Raw genomic sequence first — 6,874 nt, forward strand, 5'->3', positions numbered from 1 at the left:
TGTTACTGCTCTTTTAATAAATGTATCTAATGTATTTTCCTGCTGCATGACGCACATAACCACAGAACACGAATTTCGGTGACAGCACTACAGAGCGACAGAGTGGCATGTTTTGACTGATTGGTCACTCAAAATTCAAGTCACAGTAGTTGCAGGTGATTGGGTGAGGAGGAGGAGGAGGGCGGGGCGCCGTTTGAAAAACCGCGGCCAAGACTGAAGATTCGAACCGAGAGCGGTGGAGACAAACACACTGACACACACACTGGGTAAGTATTCAGTAATTATAATTTATTCGGGTTGTACAGAAATGTGTGCTTTACTAAAGTTTAGTCGAGCTAATAAGTTTAGATCGACAGCCAGAAGCTGGGTTTCTGTTACCAGCTAATGCTAGCGCCAAATTAGCCCGGCAGTGTTAGCTAGCATAGCTGCCGCACTGTGCTGAGTCAGTGGAGGTAAACTGGGTTTGTGAGGCTCGGGTGGGTTTGTAGTGTGAAGTCGGACTGTGTGCATGAAGCGCAGACAGGCAGGCGGTGCGGGTTGTCTGTGTTGTTTGTGGCAGTGTAAGCTGAAGCTAGCTAGGTTTCCGTTAGCGGCTAATGCTAGCGCAATATCAGCTCGTCATTGTCAGCCTAGCCAGCATCCTGTATCGCAGCGCTGGAGGGAAACTGGATCTGCGATGCGGGGTTTAGTGTGAAGCTGGTCCGTTTGGATGGAGCGCAGCCAGCCAGCCAGCCAGGCAGGCAGGTTGTTTGCACCGTTTTTAAAAGTCACTGACGTGCCTGCAGCGTCTGACCCGTGTTTTACTGACCGGTTGGCAGCTGCTGTTTATTTCAGAGAGAGAGACACTCGCTCAGAGAGAGACCTCCGCTCTTTCTTGAGTAAGTTATTTTGAGAGCATGTGTGCAAGGCGCGTTTATATCTCAGGGAAAAGGGTTCGTGTATCTTTTGGTCATTCGATTTTCATCTCAAATCCAGTTTTGTAGAACAGGAAAATGGGTCAGTTGTTGTTTTTGGTTCTGTTATTGTCAGTGGAAAATAAAGAAATAGTTTTGATTGACAGTTTCACAAACGTATGATAAATTAATAAAAAACAGAAGAGGAATAAGGAGTCGTATTTTATGTATTTCATTTTAACATTTTCTATCACTTAAACAATAAATAAATAAAATATATCCTATCAGGAAGAAATCTTAAGTGATCTGGGGAAGAGACTTTACAGAACTCCTGCCATTTAACAGCGAAATCAAAGAGAGAAATGAGTCACGCTGCCCAGTAATGATGAGAAAAATGAATACTGTGATGTCACACTGTCAGATGTAAACAACTCCAGACCTAAGAGTTAAAGCTGTGAGCTGTCCTGTGTGCAGATTGTTCTCATAATACTGTGGCAGCTGCCACTGGCTCTGGTTTTCGGAGGGAGCTTTAGAGGCGCGTTATGCAGAGCTGCGCAGCGGCTCCGCCCCCGTAAAAAGGGACGTTGTCGTGGTTTAATAATGTTAGTGTTGTTCTGTAAGTCTAAAATGTATGTATGTGTTATTTGTGTTATTCTGTAGCCTCTCCTGTGTCTCCTTTTTTATCAAGACACCTTCATTACGACAGAAAGCCATTCAGTCCTCCGAGTGCAGCACCGACAACAGCGCCTTCCTTACATTAAACTAAACTCTCACTGAGAGAGGAGACTCTGTGTTGGGCTTTAGGTCCTGTTGTGCTGTTTGTTGTGAAGAATTGTTGTTTGTTTGTTTGTTTGTTTTGTTTGTTTTGTTTGTTTTTTGATTTTATGATTAGTTTGTGAAACTGTAAAACAAAGCAAATTTTTAGTGTTTGCACTGACAAAAACAAAACCAGAAACGAGAATTGACCAATTTGACCATTTTTCAATGCTGGTTTTGAAATGACAGTTGAATAACCAAAAGATACACAGACTGAAAAGGTTTCTCTTCTTTTTTTATTTATTTATTTTTTTTGTAGTAGTAGTATTGGTAATGCATCCCACTTGTGTGCATTTCTGTGATCTATCCCCCCAGGAACGCCCCTCACGTGATGTCACGGGCACGTGGGCTTGAAGTAAAAGCCACAGTTATGTTCCAGAGTGAACAGAACAGCACGAAAAAGATCAATAAGGTCAAGATTAACGAGTGCCTTCATTAGATTGTGATGTTGGTAAGTTTACTGTTACATTAACATTTTATCATTTTATTTAGTTGCTTGAAAGTCAACAATACCCAACTTTCAGTTATGTTGTGCAAGCTGGCAGCACAACAATAACCCCTGCTGAATAAAGACCATTAGAACCATTAGGATTAAAACCTAATGGTTTTTGCCCCCTAATGGGAATTAGCTTAATATTTACCAATAGAGACCAGTATTTTCCAAGTGAAGCATTAGAAATGTATCTGGAATCTGTCACTAGATCACTTGTTAAATCGTTAGGATCGTTTACATTATCAACAGAAACTCTTAATGGTTTTGATTTTTTTTTTTTGTTTTTCATCAGGGACATTATAATCCACATTATAATCCATTATTGCGCATTAATTTAAATAATGCTTGGTGTGGAGCAGATTGTGTAGTACTGCTGAAAACGCTGCTGATAGCTACCATTAGCAATCATAGGCATTCAGACTGCAAGTTCAAGTCAGGGATCACAAAACCGTGAGACAGTACTCTATACAAATCATAAAAATCGGTACATTTGTGCATATTTTTAAATGCTCATGTAAAACATGTAAAAACAATATTAATTTAGAATGCGTAACGTCTTTACAAATACTGGTGTATTTTCACCATTGAGTCATATCCATCAATGAGAGAAGCCATTCTGCAGACATATCAGCCAATGAAAGTTAAGGGGGTGTTCCTGATGTGGGCATTCTCATTTTATGGAAACGCCTTTCATTGCCGTTCGACACTATTGTTTGGATTAGCTTAGAAGTGAGCGGCGGCACTGACCTCCAAAAGTTGTGATTATCAGTATCAGCTGTATTTGTTTTCATTTGTAACATTACAGATATGGTTACAAGTTGCATGTTCTTAGTTCTGATGCACAGTGGGGTGGCTTATTATCATAAGGCATGAATTCTAGTTCTGTTTGATGGCTATTTAAGCAATAGAACACTCAAGATCGTGTGTTATTGCATAATAATGTCACGGCTATGATTTGATATATGATTAGATTATCACAGCCGTGATGTTATTCGCTATAACACCACCTTGAGTGTTCTATTGCTTTTATACAGTTTCTACAAAATAAACAAACAAAATAAATCAAAGAGTTTCATACTGAATATGCTTTAATACTGACAATACCTTCTGCCAAAAAGTAGTTCTACAACAAATGAGTTGTTGCTATGCAATGGTAAAATTCCCTAGACCAGGGGTTGGCAACGTAGCTCTTTTACTGCCCTGTTGCAGCCCCACAGCAGAACTAGATTTTTAGGTAAAAAAAATAATACTCATTTGCAGTAAAATAAAGCTTTGCTGATCATTCAACACAGTTTAACAATAAATGGTCTTAAACACTGGAGTTAATGTATAACTGCTAATTCACCCTTTAACCCTGAAGATTGGCGCGCAGACTGCTGGTCACCATATCAACACACAACAACCTCACCTAGCTAGTAGCTAACGAAATGGCAGAGAGAGATTTAAGACGAACATTGATAATTTGGAGATTAATGGACTTATTTGCAATTATAATCACTCCAGCTGGTTTCCTGATACGTTTAATCTGTAACAAGAAACTGCCAAACACTAAAGTTGCAAAGCTTAAGTCAGTTTCTCATTCAAATTTTCCCATTCCACCTTAAATGATGCAGCAGTTACATTCTGGTACGTCAGGCATCATTTAAGGTGGAATATGAAAATTTGAACATGAAGCTGGCGAATGAGAAGCAACTTCAGCCTCATTAAAAAATCAAATATTTAGAGACATTTTTCAAGAACTATTCCTTTTGAGGAAAACTTTCCTGCTAGAGATGTGAAAAAGCGGCTATAGCTGAGCTAAAGCTTAAAGCAGAGCAAATTAAGCATGTGTTTTCGTTTATATTATATTTTTTAGCCTATACTAGGACATTAGCACGTACTGAGACATATTTACAGCCAAGATGGTAAAATTGACATTGTTGTGGCTCCCAAGGTGGTTTGATTTTTGTCGAAAGGCCAAAATGGCTTTTCTCAGCATTTGGGTTGCCGACCTCTGCCCTAGCTTATTGTGCCCTGTGCACAGCCAAAGATAACTGCTGATACTATAAAGCTCACCTTTTGTGGTACAGATAGAGCCATAGAACTGTAGAAATATCAAGGTTCAGAATTTGATGTGCGTCTGCAGTCACACTCTTCTGTCCTAACAGGTTGCAGGTCAAATGTTATCTTAAAATCATCCATCTTATCAATGTCTCATTTTGTATGAGCACAAATACAAAACAACTAAGGTTTGCATGCATAAAGCCTGTAAACCTGTTACTTGGCAACACATCAGCGGAGTGATACAGTTTTGCTGTGGAAAAAACAGTGCTGTTGTCACAAATATCAGCACGATTACAACACTTCTCAACCAATCAGCTCGGAACCAGGTCGGAACCAAATGTTGCATAATTATTATTAGTATATGGAACAAATGAGACTGTCTAATATAGTCTAATACATAACCGGTGTATACTGATAAATCAGTGTGATGAGTCAGTTATTAATCTCAGTGTTACTGAACTGCTTTGGGGGATGATTAAACTGAACAGTCTTCTGAGTAGTTTAAATGTTCACAAGTGATAAGCGATAGTGTTGTACTGGACTTCTGCATGCATTTGGCCATGTTACATATAACATTATTAACTAAAAATCATACAGCTACCCACGTTACTGTCAAATTAGCAATACAATAGATTTTATTATTGGGATATGGCAAGTTTTTGGTGAAAGGGTAGCATGATTATAAGAGCAATAGTGGACTGAAACAGGCCATGAGAGCCAAAATAAGGTTGGGAATTTTTATAATCATTTTTGCATTCATTTGAATAATTTAATTTTTTCATGAAACATTAACATAATTACATTTACTGCCAACCAGTAAGAGTAAGGAACAGTGTGAAATAAAAAGTACTGCAGAGGTTTTCTCAGAATGTGTATGTATTCCAAATGTTTTCTAAATACATTACTTTCTTAAGTATTGTAATGCGGGGGTTCTCAACCTTGTCCACCTCAAGACCCACCTGTTTATCACTAGAAAGCAGGAAGGCCCACAAGATAACAAAACTGAACAGTTTTGCTTAAAAATGTAATTTTTGGGAAATTTTCAATACAGTGATATGTGGGGGGCTGCTCGTGTAATATGTGATGTATATCAGTGAACATGAAATATATAAATATATTTATATATTTTAACTGGTGATATAAATATAGAAATTAGCTGGTAAAGGAGTGACATGCACAGTTACACAGACATACACAGTCCATCACTTGCTCAAATGTTGTTAAACTTCAGGAAAAAGATGTCAAGGTTTTTTTTTTTCTGCTTTTGTCATGAAAGTCTAACAAAAGCGAGAGCAAAATGGATGCTAACAGGCTAGCCTGCTACCTAGCATTTCGCCTCGTCTATGTATTTGAAAGTAAAAAAAAACCCTTAAAATAAAGCTTTCAGCAGTTAATGAATCATATTACAGAAATGACAACAGTTTTCCCACAGTTATTTCCCACCCAAGTAGTCTGTTTCACTCGGAAATATGTCACGTTAAGAAAAAAAAAATGCGTTTTGATTTCCAATTCAACTTTTAAGAGCATTTGAGTGTGTAGTTACGAGTACCATCTTAATAGGCCGTTAATAATCCTAATTTTCTGCATTGCATATAAGCAGCCCTAGCTTAGGCTAATTACTTACCTGCACCCTATGTCATGGTCTATTACAATGTTTGTTTTTTTTTAATTGGCTCCTCTGATTGTAGTCTGTAATCATCATTAGACAAAGACTGATTAGTTTTTCTTTGTCATTGCAGCTTCTGTCAAAAAGTGGTACAGCAAGGATCAGAACATATTTCCTGTGCCGTGGCAGACCACCTTTAACAAGCCCCTGGACAGTTTGGCAGTGGAGGCTACACGTCCAACCCAAAACAGTTAGGAGCACAATATGTATCCAATTTAACAATGTTTTTTTTCTGTTTCTTTGAAAAATGTTGTCTTTAGTTGTCTTACTAAAATAAATAAGCAAATGTTTTATTGGTACTTTTTTGTCAGCTGTCTTATTTTGAGAACAATTATGAATATATGATATAATGAATATAATATGTAAGCATGAATTCATGGTTGAAGTTAGGTTAAATTCAAGTCGCTGAAGAACGTTGGGTTTTGACGTCAGTCCGAACAGCTTGAAAAAGACGTGTTTTCAAGGAGTTGTTGCTTTGTGTTTTTTGTTGTTGTTTTTGTTGTTGTTGTTTTTGTTGTTGTTTGTGTGTGTTTAATTTTTTTATTTTATTTTTTTTCAGGTGACTTTCAGAAAGGCGTTAAGGTGGCCACAGCTAGGATGGGGCAGTCATGGCACAGGTGGTAGAGTGGGTTGTTCACTAATTGCAGGGTTGGCAGTTCAATCCCAGACTCTTCCTATTGGCAACTGTAGTGCACTTGAGCAAGGCACCCAAATGCTCTGTCCGACGTTGGAGGTTGATGCGCAGCCAACGCTGGGTTTTGACATCAGCCTGATTTTTCATTTGCAACCAAAATTCAACCTCTGTCCAACGTCGGGAGTTGACGTCAAGCCAACGTTGGGTTTTGGCGTCAGCCCGATTTTCATTTTCAACTAAAATTCAACGTCTGTCCAACGTCGGGGATTGACGTCAAGCCAACGTTGGGTTTTGGCGTCAGCCCGATTTTCATTTTCAACGAAAACTCA

The 6,874-nt window shown here is 38.5% G+C and overlaps 1 long non-coding RNA gene across 1 annotated transcript; it reads left to right on the top strand.

Moving 5' to 3' along the window:
• The first annotated feature begins 214 nt into the window (after positions 1-214).
• Positions 215-6,265, top strand: LOC118800337. Its single transcript, XR_005006225.1, has 3 exons — positions 215-266; positions 2,025-2,160; positions 5,985-6,265. It is a non-coding gene; the product is annotated as an uncharacterized LOC118800337 (long non-coding RNA).
• Positions 6,266-6,874: the final 609 nt, after the last annotated feature.

This window comes from Colossoma macropomum, unplaced genomic scaffold (genome assembly GCF_904425465.1).
Source record: "Colossoma macropomum unplaced genomic scaffold, Colossoma_macropomum, whole genome shotgun sequence".
NCBI lineage: Eukaryota > Metazoa > Chordata > Actinopteri > Characiformes > Serrasalmidae > Colossoma > Colossoma macropomum.